Raw genomic sequence first — 9,724 nt, 5'->3', positions numbered from 1 at the left:
GGGGAAAGGCAGGCAGAGAATTCCCTGCTAGCACCTTCTCTGTGCCTGGGAAGCAGAAGTGTTCACATTGCTTCGCAAGAATCGCTTTTGTGCAGAAAACAGTAACACTTGTTCAGAAGGAAAGAAAGCACAGAGCCCCAGATTCTATGTTGTCCTGGAGAGCTTGCAGAGCACTGGGGAAAGGCAGGCAGAGAATTCCCTGCTAGCACCTTCTCTGTGTCTGTTCACATCGCTTCGCAAGAATCGCTTTTGTGCAGAAAACAGTAACACTTGTTCAGAAGGAAAGAAAGCACAGAGCCCCAGATTTTATGTTGTCCTCGAGAGCTTGCAGAGCACTGGGGAAAGGCAGGCAGAGAATTCCCTGATAGCACCTTCTCTGTGCCTGGGAAGCAGAAGTGTTCACATTGCTTCGCAAGAATCGCTTTTGTGCAGAAAACAGTAACACTTGTTCAGAAGGAAAGAAAGCACAGAGCCCCAGATTTTATGTTGTCCTGGAGAGCTTGCAGAGCACTGGGGAAAGGCAGGCAGAGAATTCCCTGATAGCACCTTCTCTGTGCCTGGGAAGCAGAAGTGTTCACATTGCTTCGCAAGAATCGCTTTTGTGCAGAAAACAGTAACACTTGTTCAGAACGAAAGACAGTGCATAGCCCCAGATTTTATGTTGTCCTGGAGAGCTTGCAGAGCACTGGGGAAAGGCAGGCAGAGAATTCCCTGCTAGCACCTTCTCTGTGCCTGTTCACATTGCTTTGCAGAATCGCTTTTGTGCAGAAAACAGTAACACTTGTTCAGAAGGAAAGAAAGCACAGAGCCCCAGATTCTATGTTGTCCTGGAGAGCTTGCAGAGCACTGGGGAAAGGCAGGCAGAGAATTCCCTGCTAGCACCTTCTCTGTGCCTGGGAAGCAGAAGTGTTCACATTGTTTCGCAGAATCGCTTTTGTGCAGAAAACACTAACACTTGTTCAGAACGAAAGAAAGCACAGAGCCCCAGATTCTATGTTGTCCTGGAGAGCTTGCAGAGCACTGGGGAAAGGCAGGCAGAGAATTCCCTGCTAGCACCTTCTCTGTGCCTGGGAAGCAGAAGTGTTCACATTGCTTCGCAAGAATCGCTTTTGTGCAGAAAACAGTAACAGTTGTTCAGAAGGAAAGAAAGCACAGAGCCCCAGATTCTATGTTGTACTGGAGAGCTTGCAGAGCACTGGGGAAAGGCAGGCAGAGAATTCCTTGCTAGCACCTTCTCTGTGTCTGTTCACATTGCTTCGCAAGAATCGCTTTTGTGCAGAAAACAGTAACACTTGTTCAGAACGAAAGAAAGCACAGAGCACCAGATTCTATGTTGTCTTGGAGAGCTTGCAGAGCACTGGGGAAAGGCAGGCAGAGAATTCCCTGATATCACCTTCTCTGTGCCTGGGAAGCAGAAGTGTTCACATTGCTTCGCAAGAATCGCTTTTGTGCAGAAAACAGTAACACTTGTTCAGAAGGAAAGAAAGCACAGAGCCCCAGATTCTATGTTGTCCTGGAGAGCTTGCAGAGCACTGGGGAAAGGCAGGCAGAGAATTCCCTGATAGCACCTTCTCTGTGCCTGGGAAGCAGAAGTGTTCACATTGCTTCGCAAGAATCGCTTTTGTGCAGAAAACAGTAACACTTGTTCAGAAGGAAAGAAAGCACAGAGCCCCAGATTCTATGTTGTCCTGGAGAGCTTGCAGAGCACTGGGGAAAGGCAGGCAGAGAATTCCCTGATAGCACCTTCTCTGTGCCTGTTCACATTGCTTTGCATAATCGCTTTTGTGCAGAAAACAGTAACACTTGTTCAGAAGGAAAGAAAGCACAGAGCCCCAGATACTATGTTGTCCTGGAGAGCTTGCAGAGCACTGGGGAAAGGCAGGCAGAGAATTCCCTGATAGCACCTTCTCTGTGCCTGGGAAGCAGAAGTGTTCACATTGCTTCGCAAGAATCGCTTTTGTGCAGAAAACAGTAACACTTGTTCAGAACGAAAGACAGCGCAGAGCCCCAGATTTTATGTTGTCCTGGAGAGCTTGCAGAGCACTGGGGAAAGGCAGGCAGAGAATTCCCTGCTAGCACCTTCTCTGTGCCTGTTCACATTGCTTTGCAGAATCGCTTTTGTGCAGAAAACAGTAACACTTGTTCAGAAGGAAAGAAAGCACAGAGCCCCAGATTCTATGTTGTCCTGGAGAGCTTGCAGAGCACTGGGGAAAGGCAGGCAGAGAATTCCCTGCTAGCACCTTCTCTGTGCCTGGGAAGCAGAAGCGTTCACATTGTTTCGCAGAATCGCTTTTGTGCAGAAAACACTAACACTTGTTCAGAACGAAAGAAAGCACAGAGCCCCAGATTCTATGTTGTCCTGGAGAGCTTGCAGAGCACTGGGGAAAGGCAGGCAGAGAATTCCCTGCTAGCACCTTCTCTGTGCCTGGGAAGCAGAAGTGTTCACATTGCTTCGCAAGAATCGCTTTTGTGCAGAAAACAGTAACAGTTGTTCAGAAGGAAAGAAAGCACAGAGCCCCAGATTCTATGTTGTACTGGAGAGCTTGCAGAGCACTGGGGAAAGGCAGGCAGAGAATTCCCTGCTAGCACCTTCTCTGTGTCTGTTCACATTGTTTCGCAGAATCGCTTTTGTGCAGAAAACAGTAACACTTGTTCAGAAGGAAAGAAAGCACAGAGCCCCAGATTTTATGTTGTCCTCGAGAGCTTGCAGAGCACTGGGGAAAGGCAGGCAGAGAATTCATTGCTAGCACCTTCTCTGTGCCTGGGAAGCAGAAGTGTTCACATTGCTTCGCAGAATCGCTTTTGTTCAGAAAACAGTAACACTTGTTCAGAAGGAAAGAAAGCACAGAGCACCAGATTCTATGTTGTCTTGGAGAGCTTGCAGAGCACTGGGGAAAGGCAGGCAGAGAATTCCCTGATAGCACCTTCTCTGTGCCTGGGAAGCAGAGGTCTTCACATTGCTTCGCAAGAATCGCTTTTGTGCAGAAAACAGTAACACTTGTTCAGAACGAAAGAAAGCACAGAGCCCCAGATTTGATGTTGTCCTGGAGAGCTTGCAGAGCACTGGGGAAAGGCAGGCAGAGAATTCCCTGATAGCACCTTCTCTGTACCTGGGAAGCAGAAGTGTTCACATTGCTTCGCAAGTATCGCTTTTGTGCAGAAAACAGTAACACTTGTTCAGAAGGAAAGAAAGCACAGAGCCCCAGATTCTATGTTGTCCTGGAGAGCTTGCAGAGCACTGGGGAAAGGCAGGCAGAGAATTCCCTGATAGCACCTTGTCTGTGCCTGTTCACATTGCTTCGCAGAATCGCTTTTGTGCAGAAAACAGTAACACTTGTTCAGAACGAAAGAAAGCACAGAGCCCCAGATACTATGTTGTCCTGGAGAGCTTGCAGAGCACTGGGGAAAGGCAGGCAGAGAATTCCCTGATAGCACCTTCTCTGTGCCTGGGAAGCAGAGGTCTTCACATTGCTTCGCAAGAATCGCTTTTGTGCAGAAAACAGTAACACTTGTTCAGAACGAAAGAAAGCACAGAGCCCCAGATTTGATGTTGTCCTGGAGAGCTTGCAGAGCACTGGGGAAAGGCAGGCAGAGAATTCCCTGATAGCACCTTCTCTGTACCTGGGAAGCAGAAGTGTTCACATTGCTTCGCAAGTATCGCTTTTGTGCAGAAAACAGTAACACTTGTTCAGAAGGAAAGAAAGCACAGAGCCCCAGATTCTATGTTGTCCTGGAGAGCTTGCAGAGCACTGGGGAAAGGCAGGCAGAGAATTCCCTGATAGCACCTTGTCTGTGCCTGTTCACATTGCTTCGCAGAATCGCTTTTGTGCAGAAAACAGTAACACTTGTTCAGAACGAAAGAAAGCACAGAGCCCCAGATACTATGTTGTCCTGGAGAGCTTGCAGAGCACTGGGGAAAGGCAGGCAGAGAATTCCCTGATAGCACCTTCTCTGTGCCTGGGAAGCAGAAGTGTTCACATTGCTTCGCAAGAATCGCTTTTGTGCAGAAAACAGTAACACTTGTTCAGAACGAAAGAAAGCACAGAGCCCCAGATTCTATGTTGTCCTGGAGAGCTTGCAGAGCACTGGGGAAAGGCAGGCAGAGAATTCCCTGATAGCACCTTCTCTGTGCCTGGGAAGCAGAAGTGTTCACATTGCTTCGCAAGAATCGCTTTTGTGCAGAAAACAGTAACACTTGTTCAGAACGAAAGACAGCGCAGAGCCCCAGATTTTATGTTGTCCTGGAGAGCTTGCAGAGCACTGGGGAAAGGCAGGCAGAGAATTCCCTGATAGCACCTTCTCTGTGCCTGTTCACATTGCTTTGCAGAATCGCTTTTGTGCAGAAAACAGTAACACTTGTTCAGAAGGAAAGAAAGCACAGAGCCCCAGATTCTATGTTGTCCTGGAGAGCTTGCAGAGCACTGGGGAAAGGCAGGCAGAGAATTCCCTGCTAGCACCTTCTCTGTGCCTGGGAAGCAGAAGTGTTCACATTGCTTCGCAAGAATCGCTTTTGTGCAGAAAACACTAACACTTGTTCAGAACGAAAGAAAGCACAGAGCCCCAGATTCTATGTTGTCCTGGAGAGCTTGCAGAGCACTGGGGAAAGGCAGGCAGAGAATTTCCTGCTAGCACCTTCTCTGTGCCTGGGAAGCAGAAGTGTTCACATTGCTTCGCAAGAATCGCTTTTGTGCAGAAAACAGTAACACTTGTTCAGAACGAAAGACAGCGCAGAGCCCCAGATTTTATGTTGTCCTGGAGAGCTTGCAGAGCACTGGGGAAAGGCAGGCAGAGAATTCCCTGATAGCACCTTCTCTGTGCCTGTTCACATTGCTTCGCAGAATCGCTTTTGTGCAGAAAACACTAACACTTGTTCAGAAGGAAAGAAAGCACAGAGCCCCAGATTCTATGTTGTCTTGGAGAGCTTGCAGAGCACTGGGGAAAGGCAGGCAGAGAATTCCCTGCTAGCACCTTCTCTGTGCCTGGGAAGCAGAAGTGTTCACATTGTTTCGCAGAATCGCTTTTGTGCAGAAAACACTAACACTTGTTCAGAACGAAAGAAAGCACAGAGCCCCAGATTCTATGTTGTCCTGGAGAGCTTGCAGAGCACTGGGGAAAGGCAGGCAGAGAATTCCCTGCTAGCACCTTCTCTGTGCCTGGGAAGCAGAAGTGTTCACATTGCTTCGCAAGAATCGCTTTTGTGCAGAAAACAGTAACACTTGTTCAGAAGGAAAGAAAGCACAGAGCCCCAGATTCTATGTTGTCCTGGAGAGCTTGCAGAGCACTGGGGAAAGGCAGGCAGAGAATTCCCTGCTAGCACCTTCTCTGTGTCTGTTCACATCGCTTCGCAAGAATCGCTTTTGTGCAGAAAACAGTAACACTTGTTCAGAAGGAAAGAAAGCACAGAGCCCCAGATTTTATGTTGTCCTCGAGAGCTTGCAGAGCACTGGGGAAAGGCAGGCAGAGAATTCCCTGATAGCACCTTCTCTGTGCCTGGGAAGCAGAAGTGTTCACATTGCTTCGCAAGAATCGCTTTTGTGCAGAAAACAGTAACACTTGTTCAGAAGGAAAGAAAGCACAGAGCCCCAGATTTTATGTTGTCCTGGAGAGCTTGCAGAGCACTGGGGAAAGGCAGGCAGAGAATTCCCTGATAGCACCTTCTCTGTGCCTGGGAAGCAGAAGTGTTCACATTGCTTCGCAAGAATCGCTTTTGTGCAGAAAACAGTAACACTTGTTCAGAACGAAAGACAGTGCATAGCCCCAGATTTTATGTTGTCCTGGAGAGCTTGCAGAGCACTGGGGAAAGGCAGGCAGAGAATTCCCTGCTAGCACCTTCTCTGTGTCTGTTCACATTGCTTCGCAAGAATCGCTTTTGTGCAGAAAACAGTAACACTTGTTCAGAACGAAAGAAAGCACAGAGCACCAGATTCTATGTTGTCTTGGAGAGCTTGCAGAGCACTGGGGAAAGGCAGGCAGAGAATTCCCTGATATCACCTTCTCTGTGCCTGGGAAGCAGAAGTGTTCACATTGCTTCGCAAGAATCGCTTTTGTGCAGAAAACAGTAACACTTGTTCAGAAGGAAAGAAAGCACAGAGCCCCAGATTCTATGTTGTCCTGGAGAGCTTGCAGAGCACTGGGGAAAGGCAGGCAGAGAATTCCCTGATAGCACCTTCTCTGTGCCTGGGAAGCAGAAGTGTTCACATTGCTTCGCAAGAATCGCTTTTGTGCAGAAAACAGTAACACTTGTTCAGAAGGAAAGAAAGCACAGAGCCCCAGATTCTATGTTGTCCTGGAGAGCTTGCAGAGCACTGGGGAAAGGCAGGCAGAGAATTCCCTGATAGCACCTTCTCTGTGCCTGTTCACATTGCTTCGCAGAATCGCTTTTGTGCAGAAAACAGTAACACTTGTTCAGAAGGAAAGAAAGCACAGAGCCCCAGATACTATGTTGTCCTGGAGAGCTTGCAGAGCACTGGGGAAAGGCAGGCAGAGAATTCCCTGATAGCACCTTCTCTGTGCCTGGGAAGCAGAAGTGTTCACATTGCTTCGCAAGAATCGCTTTTGTGCAGAAAACAGTAACACTTGTTCAGAACGAAAGACAGCGCAGAGCCCCAGATTTTATGTTGTCCTGGAGAGCTTGCAGAGCACTGGGGAAAGGCAGGCAGAGAATTCCCTGCTAGCACCTTCTCTGTGCCTGTTCACATTGCTTTGCAGAATCGCTTTTGTGCAGAAAACAGTAACACTTGTTCAGAAGGAAAGAAAGCACAGAGCCCCAGATTCTATGTTGTCCTGGAGAGCTTGCAGAGCACTGGGGAAAGGCAGGCAGAGAATTCCCTGCTAGCACCTTCTCTGTGCCTGGGAAGCAGAAGCGTTCACATTGTTTCGCAGAATCGCTTTTGTGCAGAAAACACTAACACTTGTTCAGAACGAAAGAAAGCACAGAGCCCCAGATTCTATGTTGTCCTGGAGAGCTTGCAGAGCACTGGGGAAAGGCAGGCAGAGAATTCCCTGCTAGCACCTTCTCTGTGCCTGGGAAGCAGAAGTGTTCACATTGCTTCGCAAGAATCGCTTTTGTGCAGAAAACAGTAACAGTTGTTCAGAAGGAAAGAAAGCACAGAGCCCCAGATTCTATGTTGTACTGGAGAGCTTGCAGAGCACTGGGGAAAGGCAGGCAGAGAATTCCCTGCTAGCACCTTCTCTGTGTCTGTTCACATTGTTTCGCAGAATCGCTTTTGTGCAGAAAACAGTAACACTTGTTCAGAAGGAAAGAAAGCACAGAGCCCCAGATTTTATGTTGTCCTCGAGAGCTTGCAGAGCACTGGGGAAAGGCAGGCAGAGAATTCATTGCTAGCACCTTCTCTGTGCCTGGGAAGCAGAAGTGTTCACATTGCTTCGCAGAATCGCTTTTGTTCAGAAAACAGTAACACTTGTTCAGAAGGAAAGAAAGCACAGAGCACCAGATTCTATGTTGTCTTGGAGAGCTTGCAGAGCACTGGGGAAAGGCAGGCAGAGAATTCCCTGCTAGCACCTTCTCTGTGCCTGGGAAGCAGAGGTCTTCACATTGCTTCGCAAGAATCGCTTTTGTGCAGAAAACAGTAACACTTGTTCAGAACGAAAGAAAGCACAGAGCCCCAGATTTGATGTTGTCCTGGAGAGCTTGCAGAGCACTGGGGAAAGGCAGGCAGAGAATTCCCTGATAGCACCTTCTCTGTACCTGGGAAGCAGAAGTGTTCACATTGCTTCGCAAGTATCGCTTTTGTGCAGAAAACAGTAACACTTGTTCAGAAGGAAAGAAAGCACAGAGCCCCAGATTCTATGTTGTCCTGGAGAGCTTGCAGAGCACTGGGGAAAGGCAGGCAGAGAATTCCCTGCTAGCACCTTGTCTGTGCCTGTTCACATTGCTTCGCAGAATCGCTTTTGTGCAGAAAACAGTAACACTTGTTCAGAACGAAAGAAAGCACAGAGCCCCAGATTCTATGTTGTCCTGGAGAGCTTGCAGAGCACTGGGGAAAGGCAGGCAGAGAATTCCTTGCTAGCACCTTCTCTGTGCCTGGGAAGCAGAAGTGTTCACATTGCTTCGCGGAATCGCTTTTGTGCAGAAAACACTAACACTTGTTCAGAAGGAAAGAAAGCACAGAGCCCCAGATTTTATGTTGTCCTGGAGAGCTTGCAGAGCACTGGGGAAAGGCAGGCAGAGAATTCCTTGCTAGCACCTTCTCTGTGCCTGGGAAGCAGAAGTGTTCACATTGATTCGCAAGAATCGCTTTTGTGCAGAAAACACTAACACTTGTTCAGAACGAAAGAAAGCACAGAGCCCCAGATTTTATGTTGTCCTGGAGAGCTTGCAGAGCACTGGGGAAATGCAGGCAGAGAATTCCCTGATAGCACCTTCTCTGTGCCTGTTCACATTGCTTTGCAAGAATCGCTTTTGTGCAGAAAACAGTAACACTTGTTCAGAACGAAAGAAAGCACAGAGCCCCAGATTTTATGTTGTCCTGGAGAGCTTGCAGAGCACTGGGGAAAGGCAGGCAGAGAATTCCCTGCTAGCACCTTCTCTGTGCCTGGGAAGCAGAAGTGTTCACATTGCTTCGCAAGAATCGCTTTTGTGCAGAAAACAGTAACACTTGTTCAGAAGGAAAGAAAGCACAGAGCCCCAGATTCTATGTTGTCCTGGAGAGCTTGCAGAGCACTGGGGAAAGGCAGGCAGAGAATTCCCTGCTAGCACCTTCTCTGTGCCTGGGAAGCAGAAGTGTTCACATTGCTTCGCAAGAATCGCTTTTGTGCAGAAAACAGTAACACTTGTTCAGAAGCAAAGAAAGCACAGAGCCCCAGATTTTATGTTGTCCTGGAGAGCTTGCAGAGCACTGGGGAAAGGCAGGCAGAGAATTCCCTGATAGCACCTTCTCTGTGCCTGGGAAGCAGAAGTGTTCACATTGCTTCGCAAGAATCGCTTTTGTGCAGAAAACAGTAACACTTGTTCAGAACGAAAGACAGCGCAGAGCCCCAGATTTTATGTTGTCCTGGAGAGCTTGCAGAGCACTGGGGAAAGGCAGGCAGAGAATTCCCTGATAGCACCTTCTCTGTGCCTGTTCACATTGCTTCGCAGAATCGCTTTTGTGCAGAAAACACTAACACTTGTTCAGAAGGAAAGAAAGCACAGAGCCCCAGATTCTATGTTGTCTTGGAGAGCTTGCAGAGCACTGGGGAAAGGCAGGCAGAGAATTCCCTGCTAGCACCTTCTCTGTGCCTGGGAAGCAGAAGTGTTCACATTGTTTCGCAGAATCGCTTTTGTGCAGAAAACACTAACACTTGTTCAGAACGAAAGAAAGCACAGAGCCCCAGATTCTATGTTGTCCTGGAGAGCTTGCAGAGCACTGGGGAAAGGCAGGCAGAGAATTCCCTTCTAGCACCTTCTCTGTGCCTGGGAAGCAGAAGTGTTCACATTGCTTCGCAAGAATCGCTTTTGTGCAGAAAACAGTAACACTTGTTCAGAAGGAAAGAAAGCACAGAGCCCCAGATTCTATGTTGTCCTGGAGAGCTTGCAGAGCACTGGGGAAAGGCAGGCAGAGAATTCCCTGATAGCACCTTCTCTGTGTCTGTTCACATTGTTTCGCAGAATCGCTTTTGTGCAGAAAACACTAACACTTGTTCAGAACGAAAGAAAGCACAGAGCCCCAGATTTTATGTTGTCCTCGAGAGCTTGCAGAGCACTGGGGAAAGGCAGGCAGAG

The sequence above is a fragment of the Strix aluco genome, unplaced genomic scaffold (assembly GCF_031877795.1).
Source record: "Strix aluco isolate bStrAlu1 unplaced genomic scaffold, bStrAlu1.hap1 HAP1_SCAFFOLD_33, whole genome shotgun sequence".
Lineage (NCBI taxonomy): Eukaryota > Metazoa > Chordata > Aves > Strigiformes > Strigidae > Strix > Strix aluco.
This window is presented reverse-complemented; position numbering follows the sequence as displayed.